Below are 24,627 nucleotides of genomic sequence, written 5' to 3'. Positions count from 1 at the left end.
TTTTGTTTTGTTGTTGTTGTTTAAAGATTTTATTTATTTATTCATGAGAGACACAGAGAGAGGCAGAGACACAGGCAGAGGGAGAAGCAGGCTTCCCGAGATGAGACTGATGCACGACTCCATCCCAGGATCTCATCCCTTTGGCATGAGCCAAAGGCAAATGCTCAACCACTGAACCACCCAGGCGCCCCTACCTTAAATATTACATCAAACCCCTGGAGGGAAATACGCCAGAAAGCTAACAGCGGGTCTCTCTGAGGGTGGGATTAAATGTTTTCTTTATGCTTTTCTGTCTTCAGAATGTTCTTCAACAAGCATTTATTACCTTTATAATTAGGGGGGGAAAAAAACTTAAAAAACTAAAATGCCTTTTAAAAAATTTGCCAGCCAGAAATTAAAAAGAAACAAAAGAAACAGTTTGGCAAAACAGCATTTATCTGAAATGCTTTAAATATTGCCGTAATTGCCTGATTTTGAGACTTTAAACATAATCTTAAAATAGGTCATATATTCAATAACTTCAAATTGCTTCATTTGCTCTTATTCTTTTATATCATAGGCAAGAATCAAAGGAATAAATGGTTCTATAGTAAAGTAGTCACATGTTTTCAAGACTGAAAGGATTTCATTTTGCTCATTTGCATTTTTTTTAGTATAGATATGCTCCTATTTCATTTTGATAATTAAAGTGCAAAGCTGAATTAAAGACGCCTCATTGGCCTTTAAACATTTCAATGGAACTCCCATCTGTTAATGATACCTCGCTTCTCCTCCTCACCTAGGAGGGGGTAGGTTCTGAGTACTCATTCGTTAGAGGTGAAGTAGGCAATTGTGGCTGGAGAAGCCAAGCCTCAGGGGGGCCGGAGCCTGTCACACTTTCTGGAACCCTGCCTGGGGCAATGAGCTCAGTCTTGTCTGATTGTCTGGTTTCCTACCATAACGTTCCCAGTAACTCAGAGCATGTGGCAGAGCCTGTCAGACCTGTGGTGGCCGTAAAATCTAACCCCACTGCTGGTCACCTTGCATTGCTCTCCTGCTAACTATGCCCCAAATGGCGACAAACCCAGGCCCACCAGCTGGAGGAAAGGACCCCTATCCTTAAAATTACCGCAAGAAGATGGGAAGGAGAGTGGAGGAGTAGGGCCACATAGTCTTTTTTTTTTTTTTTAAGATTTTATTTATTTATTCATGAGAGACAGAGAGAGAGAGAGGCAGAGACACAGGCAGAGGGAGAAGCAGGCTCCATGCAGGGAGCCTGATGTTGGACTTGATCCCGGGTCTCTAGGATCAGGCCCTGGGCTGAAGGCGGCGCTAAACCACTGAGCAACCCGCGCTGCCCCCCAACTCGTTATTTTAAAACAAATCCCAATTATCGTCTTACTTCATCTGTAACTATTTCCAAATGTATACCTAAGAGATAAAATCTTTTTTAAAGGAGGACAATAATACCACGATTGTACCTTTAAAACTAAGGATAATTCATTAATATCTGATATCCAGTCAGTGTTCAAAGTTCTCTGATTGCTCATAGTTTTTTGTTTGTTTTACTTAATATGTTGGATTCATGATCCAAACAAATTCTAGCTACACCAATTGGTTGCTAGATCTTTTAAGTCTTTTTTAATTTCTGAATTTCCACATATACCCCTCAACCCCCCCCTTTCTTGCTTGCTACTTATGCATTGTAGAAACCAAGTCACTTATCCTGTAGAATTTCCCAGAACCTGGTTTTGGCTTATTGCATCCCTCTGGCATCATCTAACATATTCTTCTACTCCTTATTTCTTATAAACTGGTAGTTGGGTCTAGAGGCTTGATTAGATTTAGTTTCCTTATTTGACAAGAACACTTCAAAGGAAGTACTGAGAGTTTCCTATTGTATCACATCACGAAGCATGTAATGTCTGGTTGTCTGTTTTTTTGATGATAAAAGATTGATCAGTGGCTTCAGGTATATTATCCTGATCCATTATTATTATAAAGTTTTTATGAGATTTTAAAGGAAAACATGTTTCTGCACAGTTGGGGCTTTCTCAACAAATTTTACTGACTTTTTTCCTGACATGAGAGCCAGCTTAGAAGGCAATTTGTGACTGATTAGATAGTGAGAGCATTCCTATGAGATCTTCCTAACTGGTGGTAAGAGACTCAGGGCCTTGGAGAGATCTCTGAGTTGTAAAACTAAAGATACTGGCCTTATCTTTCCCTCAGAAATTTAATTTCAGACCAAAAGGTTAGGGTGAGGATCTCTTCCATCTGATACCCAAGGACACTTTCAAAAGGTGATGGGGGGAAAGTGATGTGTTTGCCCTTCAGAAACAAGAAATACATGTTTCTCTGTATCTCACCTATGGGGTGAAATCCCCAGTGGCGTGGGGCATTTTTTTTTTTTTTTCCTGCTGGCTCTTACCTGGCACCCTGCGGGGTTTGCTAAGCATGAGAGAATAGTGCTATCATGTTCCTCTGGCTTATGATCTTGCTGGGAGTATAAAAAGAAATTTGCCTTTGAACCAAAAACCTCAGGTGCACATCTATGACAAAATTAATAAAGATGAATATTAAAAACCTAACAGTTCCTTGCTGGCCTTTTGCCCTAGTGGTTTTTAGCAGTTATTGTTGACAACTGCCTGGACACATTATTTCATCAAGGGTTGCAAAATGGCAATATCCTAGCTGTACCATTTATTTTGCATTCAATAGCTTGAATCTCTTATAAAGGAGAAATTTCTCTCATTACCTGGATGGTTACTTTGAAATACATTTCATACAGGAAAATCAGGGGAAATGATTCCTTCCAATTATTTATCAATTTCTAGAATGAGTTAATACCCTCGTATCCTCCAAAGGTGATCAGTGGGGTTTTCCAAAAGTATAATTATAAGCACACGGATTTAATCATTTCAGATATCTCAACCTACTGCAGGCATTATTATTTTTTTAATATTGTATTTTTTTATTTGATAGAGTGTGCCAGCATGAGGGTGGGGAAGAGGCAGAGGGAGAAGCAGATTCCCTGCTGAGCAGCAGGACTCCACACCAGGACCCATGAGATCATCACCTGAGCCAAAGCGCAGGCACCCCTAGTGCAGGTGTTATTATAGGCAAATTGCTCATTTTTGCCCAGTGAAATCCATTAATGTGGCTCCTGAGACCTTTGACAAGCTTCTAGCAGCCCTTGTTTTCTGTTATGAAAGATGTTTCCGGTTCATCTTGTATATGTCACATCCCAGACCTGAAATCACCCATTTCTTCATAGAGACCTAGTTCCTTTTAGTGAGAAATGGCCTTTAAAGATTCCAATCTGGGGCACCTGGGTGGCTCAGTTGGTTAAGCATCTGCCTTTGACTCAAGTCATGATCTCGGGGTCCTGGGATCGAGCTCCAAGTCAGGCTCCCCACTCAGTGGGGTGTCTGCTTCTCCCTCTGCCCCCCACCCTCCCCTCCCACGGGTGTTCTCTCTCTCTCTCTCTCAAATAAATAAAATCTTTAAAAAAGGGCAGCCCGGGTGGCTCAGCGGTTTAGCGTCGCCTTCAGCCCAGGGCCTGATCATGGAGACCCGGGATTGATTCCCACGTCAGGCTCCCCGCAGGGAGCCTGCTTCTCCCTCTGCCTGTGTCTCTGCCTCACTCTCTCTCTCTCTCTCTCTCTGTCTCTCATGAATAAATAAATAAAATATTTTTTAAAAATCTTAAAAAAAAAAAAGACTCCACTCTGAGTGTCAGAGGTGTTTATTGCTACTGAGTTGCTTATTGCTTTTTATACATCTTAGCAGACAGAATTGATGAATATTTCTTTAAGAGTAAAATCAATCATCATGATTTCACATTGTTATTTCCAAACTTAAAAATCACAGAAATTTATCTCAACTTCTTTGATTTTATGTCTTTTTTCAAGTGTGCAAAAATCTAAATTCTTAATAATATTAACACATTTGCTTATTTGCTTTGTCTTACTATATATGGATAATAGCTTACAGATTACACTAATAATATTATTAAAAGTATGATTATTGAGTACTGTGTAATTTTGTGTGTGTGCACAATTCTTTGGTGTTAGAATCTTCTTTACTGCTGAGGTACAAATTACTGTGTTTTATTTATTTTTATTTTTTAAAGTTTTTATTTTAATTCCAGTTAGTTAGTATACAGTGTTATATCAGTTTCAGATGTACAATACAGTGATTCAACAATCCCATATATCACTTGGTGCTCACCATGACAAGTGCACTCCTTAACCCCCATGACCTATCTCACCCACCCCACCCTGTCCCTCTCCCCCAAATTACTGTTTTATTATTATTATTTTTAAAGATTTGATTTATTTATTCACGAGAGACACAGAGAAAGAGGCAGAGACATAGGCAGAGTGAGAAGCAGGCTCCCTGCGGGGGGTGATGCGGGACTCAATCCCAGGATCTTGGGATAACAACCCAGGCTTGGGGATCCCTGGATGGTTCAGGGGTTTAGACGCTGACTTCGGACCAGAGTGTGATTCTGGAGTCCTGGGATCGAGTCCCACATCGGGCTCCCTGTATGGAGCCTGCTTTTCCCTCTGCCTGTGTCTTTGCCTCTCTCTCTCTCACTCTCTCTCTCTGTCTCCCATGAACAAATAAATAAAATCTTTAAAAAAAACAAAACAAAAAAAACAACTAGAGCCAAATGGAGATGCTCAACCACTGAGCCATTCAGGTGCCCCCCTCCTTTTTTTAAAGACCTGTGTTTTAAAGTTACATTACTACCTGTTAGATTATATGGGTAAGCCATCAATCAGATGTGTTGTTAGATTTGTTTCATTTTTTTTCTTTTTATTGACTTTTTAATTTTTGTTTTATAGTTGCACAAGACATTTACATAGTTCCAAAGTCAAAACCATAAAACAAGATACATTCAGTCAAATATAGTTTTCATGTGTCTTTATTTCCTCCCTCCCTTATAAGTAATAATTTTCAATAGATTTTAATTTATCATTTATTTAAAAAATTTTGTGCAAAAATATGTAGGCTGAAAATGGGCCCCAAAGATCCTAAGGTCCTAAGCCCTGGAACCTGAATGTTACCTGACATGGTGAAAACAAACATTGCGGATATGATTAAGTTGAGGCTTCTGAGATGGGGAGATTATCCTGAATTATCACCCAGATGGGCCTTCAATGTAATCACAGGGATCCTTATAACAGGGAAGCAGAGGGATACTTGATACACATAGAAGAGAAGGCGGTGTGAGGGTGGAAGTAGACACTGGAGAAATGCGCTGTGAGGAGGAAGGAAAGGGTGACAAGTCATGGAATATAGGCAGCCCCTAGGAGCCAGAAAAGGCAAGGGACTGAATTCTCCTCTCCAGAAGGAATCAGTAGTACCAGCCCCTTGATTTTAGCCCCACATGACTCCTTTCAGAATTGTGGCTTCTAGAAGAAATGTATGTTGTTTTAAGCCACTAAATTAGGGGTGACTTATCACAGTAGTAATAGGAAACCAAGTGTGTGTGTTGAGCTAATTCTATATATACACTTACTATTGCTGTGCATACTTATGGGGACAGGAGGAAATGGGATGGAGAGGGGTAGGGATGGAAACTAGACTTGACTGAAGGAGTCTTGTCTTAGGGTTTTGACTTTGGAACCATGCACAAACACACGCTGTCCTGCACCATGACTTTGTTCACTTAACGACATAAGTGAACGGGCAAGTGATAGCTCTAGAACAGTGGATGATGATCCTCCTCATTCCTTTGTGTAGCTGTATTGTGTTCCACTGCATGGATGTAGTCTATTTTATTCATTCCAGTTCCCTCTTTATAGAAAACTGGGGTGTTTCCAGGCCCTTGATACTGATTACAAACAGTGCTGTAATTCATAGCTTTATGCTGGTGATATTGCATATTTTTGTCAGTGTATCTGTGTGAAAGGTTCTTAGAAGAAGGATTGCTCTGTCAAAGGTCATATCACATGTACTTTATTTTCGCTGGATATTCCAGATTCCCAATCCTTTTCTTTTTATTTATTTATTTATTTATTTATTTATTTATTTATTTATTTATGATAGTCACAGAGAGAGAGAGAGAGGCAGAGACACAGGCAGAGGGAGAAGCAGGCTCCATGCACCGGGAGCCTGACGTGGGATTCGATCCCGGGTCTCCAGGATCGCGCCCTGGGCCAAAGGCAGGCGCTAAACTGCTGCGCCACCCAGGGATCCCCCCAATCCTTTTCTTGGCCAACCAGAATGCATGAATATGTTAGCTCTTCCATTGCCTCCTCCACAAAATACCTTTTCCAATTTTTGGATTTTTGGGGGTCCGTCTGGCCAGGAGAAAAGGTATCATGGTTCTAATAAATAATTCTATCACTGTGAGAAAGATTGAACATCTTTCCAAATGTTGAAGGACCATGAGTTTCTCTTTCTGTGAATTGCCTTCTTATCTAGCCCCTCTTTTCCACAGGGTCACTGGTCTTTCTTCCCTTTGTATTTTGGAATGAACTTACTTTTAAGAGAGAAAACAAACAAGTGAACATGATAGGTAAGTAAGGGGAATTTGACTCATGATAAAAATCAAGAAGAGAATGAATACGCTGACCGAATAGAGGTGACAGGGTAAGGTAACTTCTCCTTTAGCTGGAGAAGTCAAGGGAAGTCTATTGGAAGAGGTGACTTTTGGGTATTTGGGTGGCTTAGTGGTTGAGTGTCTGCCTTTGGCTCAGGTCATGATCCCGGTGTCCTGGGATCAAGACCCACGTGGGGCTCCCTACATGGAGCCTGCTTCTCCCTCTGCCTATGTCTCTGCCTCTCTGTGTATCTCTCATGAATAAATAAATAAGATCTTAAAAAAAAAAAAAAAAGGAAGAGGTGACTTTTTAAGGTGAAATTTTAAGATAAGCAGGCATGTAAAGGGTGGGTGAGTTGCTGTATTAAGGGGTAATTGCATGTGATCTTTTTCTAGACGTTCCAGTTTCCTAATCCCTTCCATGGGGGTTATACTTTTTGTATTCCAATCAGCAATGCCTGAATTGTGACAAAATCATCAGTTTTGTCTCAGCGAGTTCATGGCTGACTCATGCGACCATTGCCTCTGGAAGTACAGCTGGCTCCCCTTCTTCTTCTGCCATCAGGAGAAGCTTTAACTGCAATCTCTCACTTAAATTTTTCTAAAACTGTATCCCATCACCTTCCAAGAGGTGCCAAATTCTCGGTCTTGTTTCCTGCTCCCTCTGCCTGGGAAACAGCTTCCAAAGAAGGAACCACCGCTGGCTCTATCTGACCTCTTCCCAGCCCTCCTGGTATGTCCTAGAAGGGCGCCTGGGGCTGTGATTGCTTTTTGAGATATAGTCTCAGTATGTACAGCCATGCTGCTCTGGCCTCTGTTGTCCTTGAACTCAGGAAATGTCTCAGTTACCATCCTGCTGTGCACCCCACTGAAGACTCTTCTGCATGCTGCCATATTTTTCAAGTTTAATATTCCAGCCTTGGAACCAAACCCAATTCATGCCCAGGTCAAGTGGCTCTTTATCTGTTTGCTCAGCCTTTTTTCCTGGGCCTGTGCAAGTTCTTTCCTTTATACTGTTCCACACCTAGTCTTGGCCCTGCCTAATACCATTCCAGCTGCAGGAGCCCAAGGAGAAGGTGTGTGTGTGGGGGGGACTTTGAAAGCCATCAGTATATGGTTCCTGCCGCCTTGGAAGACTCTGCCTAGGATAGTAACTAGAATAACGGCAGTTAGTCTTTACCTCGTATGCCAAGAACACTACTCTTGGTCCTTTTACATACTTAGTCCAGTTTTTCCCCCCAATAACTGTGAAAGACAGACTACTGAGATGGTGCAGAGAAGGTAAGGAACTTGCCCAAGCTCACACAGCACAGGAAGTTCAGTAAGAAAGTCAAGAATAACACTCAGTTATTCACTCTGCTTGACTTCTTTTTTTTTAAGATTTTATTTATTTATTTAAAGATTTATTTAAAAATTTATTTAAAGATTTATTTATTTATTCATGATAGAGAGAGAGAGAGAGAGAGAGGCAGAGACACAGGAGGAGGGGGAAGCAGGCTCCATGCCGGGATCCCAATGTGGGACTCAATCCCCGGACTCCAGGATCAGGCCCTGGGCCAAAGGCAGGCGCCAAACCGCTGAGCCACCCAGGGATCCCCAAGATTTTATTTATTTATTCATGAGAGACACACAGAGAGAGAGAGAGAGGCAGAGACACAGGCAGAGGGAGAAGCAGGCTCCATGCAGGGACCCGACATGGGACTCGATCCCGTGACTCCAGGATCATGCCCTGAGCCAAAGGCAATTCTCAACTGCTGAGCCACCCAGGCATCCCTCTGCTTGATTTCAAAGGACATTTTTTTACCTCTGCAACAGATTTATGATCTTCTGCTCAGCAAGGGCTTAGAGGGGATGCTGAGTTCTGGGTGTTTTCCTGTTTTCACAAGCTCTTGCCTGCTCCAGGCCGCCTGGACAATTTCCTTGGGGCAGTTTTGGTTTGCTCCAGCCTTCCCCAGGAGGCACGGGTGCTGCCACCAGAACCGGGCCGGCTCAGTGTGCACAATTCAGCTCCTGTCGCCGCCTCTGCATAAGGACAGATTCAACTTGTCCACCCTCACTCAGTAAACCAGGTACACTCCACCGAGAAAAGTGGACTGATGTATTTGGAATTAACTAAACAGATGACATTATATCTGAAGGGATTCAAAATACATCCAGAATAATGTAAAGGGGATATGGCTGCTTAACAACATTTAAAGGTGGTAGAGAATCTGGGGCTGGAGTTTTGCTCAAACTGGCAGTGGCAAGTGGGGAAGGACAAGATGCAGCATGCAGATTTTCTATTTAAAATATAGGGGAGAAGGGACTGCTGAAAAGCCTTAGCAGCAGCCGGTTGCCATGGTAACTCAGGAACACTGATCTGAATTAGGCGCAGTTACTATAGGTCAGGCTTTACCAGAAGGAAAGGTGATCTGGCGAGTGAAGAGGGAGAGGGAGAGGGCGGCGGGAAGTGGAGGGCTGAGAAGGAGCGAGGGAGGGAAGCACTGAGGAAAAGGAAGGGGAGGAGGAAAGGGGGCTTGGAGACCCTATCCGGGAGGGAGGGGAGGTAGGGATCACTCTAGACTTTTCTTCTTTTAAAAAAATTCCTTAACAAATTTAAAAAACTCGGCCCCCGATGCTTGCTGGGGCATGCCAGCCCTGTGCCTGGCGCTGGGACCGGGCCCCAGCCAGCCCCTCCTCTAAGGCACTTGCAACCTGGGGCTGGGATGGTGTTGGCTAAATGCTGGCTGCCAGTTCTGGAAGGCTCTCTTTCTGAAGCCGCCTGGAGGGAGCAGGTTGTGCTCTCTCCTCTTTGTTTTGAGCTTTAGAAAAGATAAAGCAAACAAGAAATAAAAGAGATGTGTAAGAAGCACTTGCAATCCTCTAAGAGCTAAAATTGCATGAGACCAGTAACCACCCGGGGAACTGCCAGGCTGCAGGATCCCTGAAGGTCTGGAGGAAGAGGAAGAGAGGAAAGGAGACAGTGCAGTCTCTTAACAGCTATCAACAGGCCAGAGCCAAAGTGGCACAGGCTTCTGGAAAGACAAAAAAAAAAACACTTGGGTTCAAGCCACAGAACTGCTACTCACTACCTCTGTGACCGTGGACCAGTTACTTAACCTAGTGCTTCGTTTTTCTGATCTGCAAAGAACTAATAGTTCCTGTCTCATGGGGCTGCTGAGAGGATTAAAAAGGATGAGGTTTAAATAGTTTAAAACTATTAGCCTTAAATGATAAGCACTCAATACCTGATAATTCATGATTGGGTGTGTTTTTATTACAGTCTATCAGGGGAGCCACGATCAGGCCCACGGCAATCAAGCGGAACATCACTGAACCTGTGTAGGGCACCCAGAAGCACTGCCTTTTCTTCTTCGACTGCAGTTGATGTTTTGCTGTGGAACAAAGCGTCCCAAAATGTAATGGCATACAAAAACAAACCTTCATTATTATTATATTAGTAGTATTTAAAGATTTATTTATTTATTTGAGAGAGAGGTAGGGGGAGGGGTAGAGGAAGAGAAGCAGACTCCAGACAAGTGTGGAGCCAGATGCAGGGCTCCATCCCAGGACCTGAGATCTTGACCTGAGCCTAAATCTAGAGTTGGATGTTTAACCATCCGACCAAGCCACCTAGGCACCCCAAGACATTTATTATTTTGTCCACAATTCCATAGGTTGGCTGGGAGCCTTTTCTGTTTAGGCCAGCCTTGCTGGGGCCGGATGATTTAGAAGGGCTTCACTCTTACATTTGGCAGTTAGCAGACTGCTTGGTCTAGAACAGCTCGTCTTTGGCTGACCAGCTAGGATAACCCATCTCTGCTCCTCATGGTTACTCACCCTTCTCTGGCTAGCCCAGACTCATTACATGGTGCTGTCAGAGTTCTCTAATGTTCCATTGGCCCAAACAAGTCAGATTTAGATTCAAACTCAGATCCAGAGACTGAGACATAGACCCTCTTGGCTGTAGAAGTGGAAAAGGCAAGTCATACTGTGTAGGGGCATGTGTATAGATAGGCATGGGAGAAACTTCTGTGATCATCTTGCAAACTACCTGCCGTAGGTCTCATTGAGACAACATGGGTGATGCAAAAAAACAAAAACAAAAACAAAACCCCCAATGTGATGCAGCACAGGATACTTGCCAGGAAAACTGCACAGAGGAAGCCTGAGTTGGAAAGGTGGGCTGGAATTCCGATCGGGGTAGGGGGATGGGAATATTCTCTCTACAGACGTGGAGGTGCGTTTGGTAGGTTCAGTGATGTATGGATGTGACTCACGTAGGAAAAAAAGGAGAACAAATGATGACAGAGTAGTTGAGAGCCAGATTGGATAGGGTCTTGGTATTAGGGCATTTGGACTTGATTCTTAGGCAGTGGGGAGCAGTGCAGGTTTTAGATCCAGGGCCAAAGGGTATTTTACTCTGGAAATAGTGTGCAGACAGAAAGGGAGCTTCTCTGATTTTGCTGTGATATACAGATGCAGCACTGTGCTACATGATCAAGCACAAGACAGTCTTTTTAATGGTGGGTGGACAGTAGTTTTTGTTGTTGACAATTGTTTACCTCGTTTTGCCATGACAACCTCATCAATAAATGAAAACAATCCTGTACTTGCTTTCTAGGGTTGTTTTAAGGTTTGAATTTGTGAATATATGTAAAAGGCTCAGCACAGCCCTTGGTTTCTGGTAATAGGTGGTAAAGGGACTTTAGAAAGGGAGTCACAATAAGCAAGAGAAAAGCTTGTGTGTGTCGCGGCTACCGCCCTCAGAAGGTCCCGGGGTCCCTCCATCTGGCACAGGGGACGTCCAACCCATCTGCCTCCCCAGTAAAACTTTTGGCTCTCTTCCCGGTGGAGGGGCAGGTGTTGGGAGAACTAGGGGAGTAGAAATGACTGGACATGGGGCGGGGGCGTAAAAGACCTCACAGAGCACCAACATCAGGAAAGGCCACTGTGAAATCGTGGTAAAGTGAGACAAAACAAGGTCACTTCATAATTTCGTCCAAGCACAAACACAGTTATTGTGCCACCCACAAAATTTTTTAAAAATCCCCATCTTGGCTATGTGAATGGCTGCTGCTTTTTTTTTTTTTTTTAAGATTTATTTATTTGAGAGAGAGAATAAGAGAGAGAGCAGGGGCATGAGCAGGGGAAGGGACAGAGGGAGAGACCCCTCTCATTTCAAGCAGACCCCCCACTGAGCGAGGAGCCCGATGGGATATGGGGCTCGATCTCACAACCCAGAGATCATCACCTGGGCTGACCTGAGCATCGAGGTGGATGCTCAACCGATAGCCACCCAGCACCCCGAGACTGCTGCTGTTTTACCAGCTACAGCTTTATCCCTGCTCTAGTGAACCCTCCACTAGATAAGTTTCGTTGAGATACTCAATCACAGAATTGTCTCACTTTTTTGTCCTCATCTTTTTGTGCAATCCAGGGTCCTTCTCAAGTACTCTCAAAGCCCCGATTCTACTGTAGTTCTTTCTAATACCCTCTTATGCCAATGCCCCACAGGTCCCTTGGTGAACATTCTCTCCAGTATGATGAGTAATAAACCCACTAGGTCAACTACAGTGGTGTTTCTGGTGGCTTTTGGCCACTTGCTTGTCGTTATGAGCATAACTGCAGTTCAACCTTAACTGTAGTTTTTGGACAGACTGGTTCTGTTAGGGCTCTCCAGAGAAATAGAACTGATAGGACATACATATAGATACATTCCTATTGACATATAAAAGCAAACATTTATTTTATAGATATGGTAGATGATAGATAGATAGATGATAGATAGATAGATAGATAGATAGATAGATAGATAGATAGATAGAAGGTAAGTAGGTAGAGATTTATTATAAGGAACTGGCTCACATGACCACAGAAGCTGACAAGTCCCAAGCTCTGTAATCAGCAAGCTGAAGACCCAGGAGCTCTGATGGTGGAAGTCCCAAGCCAGAAGCCAGCAGGTGGGATACCCACGAGGATCCAATGTTTCAGTCTGAGTCTGACGGCAGAAGACCGATGTTCCAGCTCAAGGCAATCAGGCGGGAGATGTTTTTTCCCTTAGTCATGAGAGGGTCAGCCTTTTTGTTCTACTCAGGCCTTCACCTGTTTGGATGATGCCCACCCCATAGAGGGTGAGCCATCTGCTTTACTTAGCCCGCTGCGTCAAATGTTGCTCTCGTTCAAAATCACCCTCACAGAATAATGTTTGATCAAATATCTGGGCATCCCTGTGGTCTGGTCAAGCTGATACATAATATGAATAATCACACTGGGGTTTAATGTTGCCTAAAGGACTGAAGAAAGGCCTGCATATAGCCAGCATGCTGAAAGTGTTGGCCAGTGAGCAAACAGGTGCTAAAACAGGAAGGACCCACTGTGACCCTGTGGTCATATGCCTGTTGCTTCTGCCCCAGAGCACTGTGTTCTAATTCTCAGAAGCTCAAACTAGGGGAAGTTTGGTACAGAGTTCCAGTGAGACTAGAGCGAAAGTGCTGGGTTAGAGCACTACCTGCTTAGCCCATGGACTTAGGCCCTTGGAGCAAAGGGAGTCTCTAAGGCCAGGAGCCAGAGGTGCCTTTCTAACAGAAGGAGGCTAAAGAAACTCACCTGGGAGATCTGGACAGGAAATAGTCATGACCCAGGAGAGTCAAGATTGTTCAGCAGGTTGGTGCCACATTCAGGGTGTATGCAGCCTGTACAGTGACACAGCATAGGTGCCCTGTGACTGAATAGAATGCTCTTCTGGTCATGGTCTTGAAATTCTTAATAGTTTTAAATAAAATATGGAGCCCCACATTTTTATTTTTTACTGGCATGTGGTCTGCAGCCCTAAATGGGGAAACTCATGCTAGAGAGAGACTGATTTAGAATGGGCCCTCAGAGGGTCCCTTCGGGTCAGATGTGGTGCCACCAAAGCACATCTGGCCACTCAGATCAGGCTGGGTTAGAATCTGGCAATTGAGGACTTGCAGCTTTCTTTTCTGTTTTGCAGTTAAATTATCTCAGTAAATATGAAAATAGAAATGGCAGACTCTTTTTCTCTAAACCTTGACACCTTGTGTGTGGCTGTCCTTCCTGCTACAGGTAGAGGAGGAAGATGGAGAAATGTGTTAAGGGTGGGGTGGAGCCAGGAAGTGGTCGGTGGATAGAGACGGTTCAGGAGGCTGGCTCCGGTAAGGGAAGTCCGAGAGGGGAAATGTGTGGGTTGCTCTGACTTGCCAGGAATTCCATCACAATTTTCCACATCTCCCCTTGTTCCATGGGCTTTTTACCCAGCACAAGGCTTCCAGATGCAGGAAACAGCAACATTCAAGTGTTCGTGGAGAATTTTTTAAGTACCTGGATTTAAGCGAATCAGTGTACTATTATTTGGTCATTTATAATATGCATGTGTTTTTCTTCTTGACTTTATTACCGTATCGCAACAGTATTATTTCGTACCAGTTTGCCCATGCTATCATCGATTTGTTTTCACACTGTTTTTATGTGCTAGTGAGTTCTGAGAGCCAACAAACCAACCTGCACATCTACTTTTAGGAACACAGCTTGTTTGTGAGCTGGGACTGCGCATGTTTAAAATTAGCAGAATACTGTATTATTACAAAGTCCTGAAGAGAGTTACAAAGCAAGAATGGCCTAAATATATCTTTAGGAGAATTACAGAGGTAACCAGGCTCCATAAAGGCCTCAGTAATTGGCAGTGATGACGACAAGGGAAATTTTGGGTACAGTGTGGCTAGTCTTCAGAGTTTCTTTTTCATTTAAGGCCATGAAATTGTATTTGACTCTGTGCCACTCGTGTAAGGCCGTTGGAACCAGCTCTGGTGTCTATTTTGACAGTAGGGAAAACCAAGGCCCCAAATAGAGATTCTCCAGCTGGTCTAAAGGCCAAGGGTATGTGTGAGCAGAAAGACCCATCATGTCCCCTGTCACTTGGGGAAGCCACAGATGCTTCCTTGCGTGGGCAGCCCTCTTCTTTACCATTCTGATCTGTTTTTGTTTACTTGTTTTATTTTTACTGGTGTGTCCAGACTGAGGGTTTCTGAAAGTCATCATCTCTACGCACTTTTTCCTTCTTATAATTTCCCTTTGCCTAGCTTCTGTCTGAGCTGGGGTGGGCCCTGTCCTCACTTTCCCTCCGGAAGCATGCACCAGGCAGCTGAGTAGCATGGCCTCTAAGTCAGATAGACTCTATCTTCTTATAGTCTATACTCATAGGTCAGATCCAAATAGTCTGGAATAAACCCAAAGCAAGAAGGATTTCCCCAGGGAGGACAGAGTCTCTTGGGCCTGGAGAAAGGAAACCTACTTAGTAGGCTGACCTGACAGGGGCACAACAAGAAAAGGCTTTATTTTGCTTTCTGTCTTTAAACATACTCAGTTGAATTTCCATTCCTGACTCCTCGCCATCTGGGACTTACTTTTACTTTGAGGGTTGGAAGCATCCAGTGCCCATTTAATTTAAAATGTCAACTCCCCAGGGGCTCCTGGGTAGCTCAGTCAATGAGCGTCCGACTCTTGATTTCAGCTCAGGTGGTGATTTCGGGGTCCTGGGGGCGGAGCCCCACATCGAGCTCCACACTGGGCATGGAGCCTGCTTGAGATTCTCTGCTGCTCAACCTCCCTCTGCCCCTCCTGTTTCTGCTCTCTCTCTCAAATAAATAAATAAATAAATCTTTTTAAAAAAGTCAACTCCTCCCAGATTTAATTCTAAATCTCAGATGGAAGCATGGTAAGAAGGAAGGGGTATGACCAGTTTCTTTGCTCTGCCCACTGTGTCCCACACCTGTCTGGCTCAGTGTCAAGGGAAGGCCACCTCCCTCTTGAGTCATAGACAACCCTTCTCATTGAGCTCTCCCATTGAATGTTTGTGCTCCTCTTGCATCTGGATGTGGGCTGAAGGCATAGGGCTGGATTAGCCCTGTCTTAGTTGGATGTCCTTGAGGATGAGCGTGTGGAAGGGAAGCCAAGAGCTATGGAGAGAGATGCTCACACTTGGAGAGCTCCATGGGGGCCTGAAAGCAGAAAGCTTGCTCCAAATTGCCTGGCATCCTGCATCCTCTGGAGATAAGACTATTCCCTAAAGCTATCCTTAGGAGAATTACAGAAGTACCTGCTTTCCTCAGGGCTTTAGTCCTTTTCTGAAGAGGCAGAGCTGACAACTGGAGGCCACAAGCAGACTGGTAGTAGAGAAAAAAATTGAAAGTTTAGGGCTCCTGGGTGGCTCAGTCAGTTAAGCATCTGCCTCCGGCTCAGGTCATAATCCCGGGGATGGAGCCCCGCATCAGGCTTCCTGCTCTGTGGTGTCCCCTGCATATCTTCTTCCAAGTGAGAGGTTGTCTCTTTGCCTTTGTAGCCTGTGGGAATATCATGAAATTAAGGAGCCCAAAGCATAGCAGGTCCAGAGGCAAGTGATGAGGAGGGACCCTGTGGTCACGTGGGGCTATAAGGCCCCTCCCAAAGATTGAGCAGAGGATGGATGAAAATGCATGTGACATGTTGGGCACAGGTCCTGGCCTGTAGGATATGCTCAGGAGGTTGACTGCCTGAGGACTTGTGCAGGCTTGGTTCTCAGGCTGAATCTTGCTCTCCCCTAATCACCAACTGGGTGAGCAGAGTGGAATAGAGTTGTTTATACTGGTGGCATAAAATTACAAAACAACTTTCCCTTACCTTTCATGGTGAAAGAGACAAAGAGTTTAAGATTCCAGTTTTCAAGATTCCCATTCCAAATTTCAGGTGCCATTTAAAACACATTTCAAAACAACTTTGATGGTATTTACTCCTTTTCTAGTAATTTTGCAATCTTAAGACTTTAATTAAAAGACCCTGAGTTGGGCAGCCTGGGTGGCTCAGCAGTTTAGCGCCGCCTTCAGCCCAGGGCCTGATCCTGGAGTCCTGGGATCGAGTCCCACGTCAGGCTCCCTGCATGGAGCCTGCTCCTCCCTCTGCCTGTGTCTTTGCCTCTGTGTGTGTGTGTGTGTCTCTCATGAATAAACAAATAAAATCTTAAAAAAAAAAAGACCCTGAGTAGCCAAAGCAATCTTGAGAAAGAAAAACAAAGCTGAAGGCATCACACTTCCTTTTTTTTTTTTTTAAGATTTTATTTATTTATTCATGACAGACACAGAGAGAGAGAGAGAGAGGCAGAGACACAGGCAGAGGGAGAAGCAGGCTCCATGCAGGGAGTCCGACGTGGGACTTGATCCCGGGTCTCCAGGATCACACCCCAGGCCAAAGATGGCACTAAACCACAGGGCCACCAGGTCTGCCCGGCATCACACTTCCTGATTTCAAACTACATCATAAAGCTACAGTAATCAAAACTGTGGTATTGGCATAAAAAAGATACATAGATCAATGAAATAGAATAGACAGCCCAGAAACAAACCTGCTTATATATAGTCAATTCATTTATGACAAAGGAGGCAAGAATATACAATGGGGAAAGGGCACAGTTTCTTCAATAAATGATATTGGGAAAACTGGATAGCCACATGCAAAAGAATGAAACTGGACCTCTATCTTACATCATACATAAGAATAAACTAAAAATGAATGACAGACTTGAGCATAAGACCTGAAACCATAAAAATCCTAAAAGAAAATATAGGTGAAGTGCTCCTCAACATTGGTCTTGGCGACGATTTTTTGGATTTGACAGCAAAAGCCATGTCAATAAAAGCAAAAATAAACAAATGGGGCCACATTAAACTAAAAAACTTCTGCACAGCAAAGGAAGCCATCAACAACATGGACCTTGTGGGCTTGTTTAGAGTTTTTAGCAGAAGAGGGCCAATACTTGTATACTCTTGACCCAAGAATGACCCTCCTCTATCAGGGAAGGTTGTCTGCTTTGGGAGGGATACACATGGAATGGTGAGGGAGGAAGGGAATACCTTCCCAGCCAGCCAGATCAGCTGAATCAACCCTAGAGACTGATAGGGTGACAGATGCCACATCTAGATTGCCTTCGCATCCATATCAACAAAAAGAAAAGGCAACCTATGGAATGGGAGAAAATGTTTGTAAATCATATATATCTGATAAGGGGTTAATATCCAAAATATACAAAGAACTCACATAATATATAATCCAATTAAAAAATAGGTAGAGGATCTCAATAGACATTTTTCCAAAGAACACATACAGATAGCAAACAGGTACATGAAAAAAGTGCTCAGCATCACTCATCATTAGGGAAATTCAAATTGAAATCACAATGAGCCCTCACTTTACACCTGTCAGAATGGCTATTACCAAAGAGATGAAAAAAAACAAGTGTTGGTGAGGATATGGAGAGACTGGAACCCTCATGTACTCTTTGTGGGAATGTAAACTAGTGCAACTGCTGTGAGAAACAGTATAGATGTTCCTTAACAAATTACAGATAGAACTATCATGTGATCCAGCAATTCCACTTCTGGGTATTTATCTGAAGAAAACAAAAATACTATCTTGAAAAAATATATATATCTATCCCCATGTTTATTATAGCATTATTTACAATAGCAAGATATGGAAATGATCCATCCATCCACGGATGAATGAGAAAAGAAAATGTGGTGTACACACACACACACACACACGAATATTATTCAGCCATAAAAAGAAGGGAATGTTGCCATTTTTGACAACATGGATGGACCTTGAAGGTATTATGCCAAGTGAAGTAAGTCAGAGAAAAGCAAATACCATATGATACCACTTGTTGAATCTAAACCAAACTGAACCAAAACAAACCCTCCAAGACCACAAACCCCCCAAAATTGAACTTGCAGATCCAGAGAAGAGATGGGTGTTTACCAGAAGCAGAGGGTGGTGATTCGGCAAGATGGGCAAAGGGAGTCAAAACGTACAAAGTGCTAGTTATAAAATAAATAAGTCATGGGGATGTAATGTACAGCTTTGATGACTATTGTTAATAACACTGTACTGCATGTTTAAAAGTTGCTCAGAGAGTAGACCTTAAAATTTCTCATCACAAGAAAAAATTGTGTAACCATAGATGGTGACAGATGTTAACTAGACTAATTGAAGTGATCATTTCATGATACATTCAAATATTGAGTCATTATGTCGTACACTGAAAACTAATGTGATGTTATATGCAATTATACTCAATAAAAAATAAAATAGGAAAGAGAAAAAAAATACTTTTAATCAAACCCAATACAGGATTTGCAGTTATAGGACACTGAGTTATGATCATTATGGCACCTCTCATTAAATAAGTGATATATTTGAGATGCAACTGCCTTGAGTAAAATCAAAGGATTTTTCAACTGAGCTCCCATTTGAGTTGGTTGATTTCCTTTTTATGAGATTGCTTCAAGACCCCTACACCTAAATGTGGGGTAACATTTTTTTTCAATCTGTTATTAATTCTAAATGAGGAGTTCAAACCCTCTTCAAAGTCTATCAGCAGGAAATTGATGCAGGAGGAGTAGAAAAAGGTGTGGTTGGGTGTCAGGAAACCACAAGCAGGAGTGTGGCTCCTCAGAACTGTTATGGAAAGCTGGAAGGAGAAGAGAAGAGGCATAGAGATGACTTCCTTGAGAGGAACTGGATCCTCTGATTGAGAGAAACAGCTTACTCAGAGTGACCTTGCCCAAAGGGAGCTAAGGAAATAAATACTCTGATTTCACTCTTCTCAACCCACCTCCTGCTGAGGCTCCCCATTGGCTGAACCCACCTGAGCACCAGAGAATAAGAGGGAACTAGGTATGTCCATCTGGGTCAACCATCAGGTCAGTCCTTCAATCCAGAAGATCATTTATTAGAGGAAGGTTCTCCAAACCTCTCTCCATTTTAGAGAGATATACCTGGAGTAGAGAATTGAGTGACCTCTCTTCCGGTGTGTAAAATATAAAGGAAATGACATCTAAAGAAGAATTAAAGCCTGAATGTGTGGTAAACTGAAGAGTTGTAAAAATGCAGCATCAGACTTTTAAGGCTAAAGTGTAATTTTCTCTCCAAATAGTTTGCAATGTAATAGAAACAAAAATATAATTGCATAAAATCCACATGATCAAAATGTCAGTTAAACTGCCCTGTGATCTGGGTACTCGCTGAAGCTGTAGGTGTATGTGAGCTAAGTGCCTCTGACCCTCAGGATGAGGGGGGTTTGAGACACCTGCTATCTGTTGCTCAGTCTCAGGCTAACAGTTGCTCTGCAGAGATATCACATAAGAAGGGGAAACTTTAAAGGTACATGATTGAGCCAGTTTTCACTGGGGCAAGAAGTGAAAACATGGAATCTTCTGCAGTGCCTCATGCGACCCCAGCTCTATGGCCAGGAAGGTTTCTGAGACTTGCTCTCCTTTTTGACTCCTTATGGCCAAAACCTGGTGTGACCTAATGCCGAGCCAGCCAAAGTTACGGCAATAGCCAAAGGGTGAGGAAGGCCACAAGGGAAGGCAGGAAAAGGGAAGAGAAACCAAACAGCCAGGAGATCTGGGCCAAGGCAGGACCAGGAGCAGATACAAAAAGACATCAAGATTATCTTAGGGAGAAACAGGGGCCAGAAAAATGGGGAACTGGAAGACAGGGAGATGATATTTTGAGACTGTGGGTTTGGGTGGTAAACATGTTTAACAACTGCTGATAGGTTGGGTTTGGATCATCAGAACAAAAGCTCTGAAATACTGAGCTTTGAAATGCTAACCAACTCTCTAATGATGGAAATCAACTCACTCTTATTTTTTAAATGAAAGTTTATTTTATTAATGAGTTCTAAAGATTTTTTAAAAATAATATACGATGAAGCAAAGAAAAGTATGGTTTTAGAAACAACCCTCAAGCATTTAATTCTGCTTGGGAGTGGAAGTGGATGGCATTCACTTGAAAATATATCTGAATTGGACCCTGGTGGATTTCCAGGCCAAGGTCATGGGGGCCCAAGGAGTGAGTGGGGAGACCCAGTACAGAAGAAGTGACGATGCCAGGGCTGGAACAAATGGGCCTTGTATCAGGCAAACATGAAACTAACTCTCTCCACTTCATGGTGAATGGTAGGCAAAATCCTTCAGGTTTGGGAGGTACTCCTTTGTCATACATGCACTTAGAATTTTTATTAAAAAGTCAGGTCAGGTAATTTGCCAAGAGGAAAACCAAGCAATGTTTAGAAGGTATGCAGATCTGAGATACAGCACAGGCCATCATTTATGAGAGAAAATTGTATATGAGAAGACATTCTCCCTGTGTTTGTTTTCTAGGGGAGTGGCTGCTGAATGAGCAGGCATTGTGAAATTAGAAATACTTACACCATATGCTACAATGTCTAGGCTTAAATCTGTCAGCCTCAAGTCAGCTGTTCCAAGGCAAGGTAAGACAAGTGGTCTATAATGTCGTTAGAGAGCAACATGGAGGAATGAGAAAATAACAAGGCAAAATTTAGCAAAAGGATTAATTGTGTGGTGCTGGCTGTCGGTGTGACAAGAACTCAGGGAAAGGCCTGTGTGGTGTGACGGGTTCTCAACGAAGTTGGGAAAGATGCCAGTTGGACCTGGAAGGATAGAGGGAATGTGAACAGTGCAAGAGAGAGACTATGCCATTGGGGCAGGCAGGGGGACAGTGGGAGCACGGGCTCAGGGGAAGGACTGCAAATCAAGTACACTGAGTACAGGCTTGGCTGAGGGTCCTGAGTGAGGGGGCTGAGGGGTCAGGGTCTGTGGGACCTGAAAACATCACTAAGCCATCTGGAATAGTTAGTACTGATTCTCAGAAGCAATTGGTTTCTGAAATATCTGGGTCACACGAGAAAGACACTCCTTGTGAATTCAGCCCCATGAGGTACCACCTGAGCATCATTTGGACGCCAGCCCCATTCTTCCCAGAAGCTAGTAGAGATGATCAACAATAATGACACTACCTATTACTGGTGACGATCTTGAGGGTAACAATAGCAATTGGGATTGTCACTTGTAGAAATTTGTTGGATTATAATTTTTAAAAAATCACAACCGAGCCACATATAGCTTCTTCACTGGTGGATTCAACAAAATGTTTGTGGAAGAAAAAGTACACAAAGTCTTCCAGAAAACTGAAGTGAAGGGAGTATTCCAAATCCAATCTATGAGGCCACCATTACCCTAACACCAAAACCAGGCAAAGACACGACAAGATAAAGAAACTACAGACTAATATCCCTCATGAGCATAGATGGAAAGTTTCCTAACAACATTTAGTGAATTGAATCCAACAATATACTAAAAGGATTTTATATCATAACCAAGGGGAATTTAACCCAAAATTCAGGGTTGATTTAACATTCAAAAACCACTCCTAATTATTCATATTAAAGACTAAAGAACACTGTATGATGTCCTTAATAGACGTAGAACAAGCATTTGATAAAAACCTTACCTCCATTTCTCACTGGGAGGTAAACTAGGAATAGGAGGGAATTTAGCAAACTAGGAATAGGAGGGAACTTCCTCAACTTGATAAACAGCGTCTATGAGAAACCCACATTTGACACCACACTCAAACGGTTGAAGATGAATGCTCTCCCGCTATGACCAGGAATAAGACCAGGATATCTGCTCTCATCCCCCCGTTCAACTTTGCACTGGAGACAACAGGGAACTACAGTGGTTTGTTCCCACTGCCACTTGGTTTGGCCAATCCTACTGCATACACCTTGCATGCTGTGGGAAGCTGTGTCACTTCTAAACAATTGTGACAATTGTACCCTTTGGGGGTAGAGTTGGTCTAAGATGTGCTTCTTGGGCGCTTTAATTGCAAAAACAATGAAGAATAAAAGAATGTTTTGATATTCTTTAGTTGTGATTAAAAAAATAATCCAGGAAGAACAAACTGGTAATTGCCTTAGCTCCTTAGTAACCAGAGCCCAAGTGGCCCCATATCCGAACCCCTTCCTGGGTTTGGGAACTCTGTCCCTCTACAAAAGCTAAAAATGCCAGTTCCTCATTCTCCAAGTCTCCCTTGCTGCTGGGGCCTGAGCATAGGCCACAGGCTTCATCCACTCAACAGCCCAGCCCGGATTTTGATGCAGGAGGGCACTGCAGGCAGGATGCTGGTGGCCCGCCCTGCCCAGCCATAAAGGAGATAGGGGTGCGCGCTGCTGAGCAGTGAGGTGGCTTGGCCACAGTGACGCAAGCACTGCTTTGCCCTTGGTTGCTTCTGGACTCTGACTGTCCTGCCAGCTAAGCCTTGCTGCCTGAGTGAAGAAATGCCTCTCTGGATCAAGAACTCCTCTTGCAAATTTCTGCTGGTCATTTCCCACCTGCCCTTCCTAAGCTTTCAGCCAGGCAATGTCCTTGCTCCAGTTCAAGCTCTGCATCTGAAGCAGCGTGGCCATGGCACACACGTCTAAGTCCGCTGTTTAGCACCCATCCAGAGCTGGTTCTGGGCCCAGCACAGGAAGATGCCAGAAACTATGTGAACAAAGCACTTCTCATAAAACAGCAGTGTGGATATGTGCATATGAACACCATGAGATATTATATACATATTTGTAAATGGTCCAGGCCCAGTCTCAGCTGATGGAATTTCATAATATAGATGAAAGTGGTCTTAAAATCAGCACTGTTGGGGCAGCCCGAGTGGCTCAGTGGTTTAGTGCTGCCTTCAGCCCAGGGCCTGATCCTGGAGACCCAGGATCGAGTCCCATGTCAGGCTCCCTGCATGGAGCCTGCTTCTCCCTCTGCCTGTGTCTCTGCCCCTCTCTCTCTGTCTCTCATGAATAAATAAATAAAATCTTTTAAAAGAAAATCAACGCTGTTTCAGATAAGGACTTCATGGACCAGAATGACTGCATGCTTCACCTGAGGTCTCACTTGGGTCTGATTGCTTCCATGCTCCACTGCTTCTCTCCCTGCTAAGGACATTTATTTGACAAAAAATATTTATATTATAAAGTTCAATAAAAAATTTCCTGATCATTTGAAATAATTGGAACTCTCATTTGCTGCTGTTGGGAAAGTAAATTGGTACTACTACTCACCAAAACTACTGGGCAGTACCTACTAAGCCATACCCTAGGACTCGGCCATTCCATTCTTGGTATCATCCAATAGAAATATGTACATATGTGTACCAAAAAGATATGTACAATGTTCATAGCAGCTTAGTTCAACAGAGCCAAAGGGCCCTGGAAACAACTTGAGTGTCCAGCAGCAAAATGGATATGGGTGGTACATTCCCACAGTGGAAAACTATACAGTGATGAAAACAAAGCAGTGCTACAAGACACAAAGATGAATGTCACCAAAGAAGACACAACAGAAACACAGTGTGTGTGTGACTGCATTTACAAAAACTTCTGAATGAGTCTCTGGTGTTAGAAGCTAGGACAGTGGTAACCTTTGGGAAGTAGAAAGAATTGGCAGTGGGCATAACACAGGGACTTGTAAGGTGCCAATCATGTTCTGTCTCTTGTCCTGGAATACCAATGCGTCAACTTTGTAAAAATCCATCTGGTGGGGGCAGCCCCGGTGGCTCAGAGGTTTAGTGCCACCTTTGGCCCGGGGTGGGATCCTGGAGACCTGGGATCGAGTCCCATGTTGGGCTCCCTGCATGGAGCCTGCTTCTCCTTCTGCCTGTGTCTCTGTCTCTGTCTCTCTCTATGTCTCTCATGCATAAATAAATAAAATCTTTTTTAAAAATCCATCTGGGTGTACACTTAAGATTCTTATGCCTTTTGGGTATGAGTTATGCTTTAATAAAATGTTTTTTAAATGTCTGAAAATATAGGTAAATAAGATCAGTGAATTTATTTTACAGATAAGGAAACTGAGGCTCAAAAGCTATAAGACTTAAAGATAAAATCTTTAATCAGCCAAAGTGAATATCCTTGGGATATGCGGAAGCACAGGCCCATGGTCCCTGGATGCCCACTCTGGCCCCAGCAGGGCCTCATTCACCAATACCTGTAACGATTTTAGACATACTTCCAATACCTTTCCAGAACCATCACTTTAGCATATTAGGAACAGAAAATCTTTGATGTGCTAGGAGAGAAGTCTAAAGCCAATTCTTCAATAACAGAAATGAAAATCAGAAGGCAAGAACTCAAGCTGCATATTGGTGCAGGGCCACTCAGAGAGGGGAAATGCCTCATACATCAGTTTTGTTTTGTTTTTAAA

At 43.3% G+C, this 24,627-nt stretch overlaps 1 long non-coding RNA gene across 1 annotated transcript; it reads left to right on the top strand.

Annotated features, from left to right (window-relative positions):
- The first annotated feature begins 977 nt into the window (after positions 1-977).
- LOC144315640 (uncharacterized) lies at positions 978-24,076 on the top strand. The gene is made up of 5 exons (XR_013381371.1): positions 978-1,388; positions 6,434-6,511; positions 9,798-9,933; positions 20,734-20,843; positions 23,270-24,076. It is a non-coding gene; the product is annotated as an uncharacterized LOC144315640 (long non-coding RNA).
- Positions 24,077-24,627: the final 551 nt, after the last annotated feature.

This window comes from Canis aureus, chromosome 6, assembly GCF_053574225.1.
Source record: "Canis aureus isolate CA01 chromosome 6, VMU_Caureus_v.1.0, whole genome shotgun sequence".
Taxonomy (NCBI): domain Eukaryota; kingdom Metazoa; phylum Chordata; class Mammalia; order Carnivora; family Canidae; genus Canis; species Canis aureus.
Note: the sequence above shows the minus strand (reverse complement) of the source record. Positions and strands in the feature narration are given on the sequence as shown.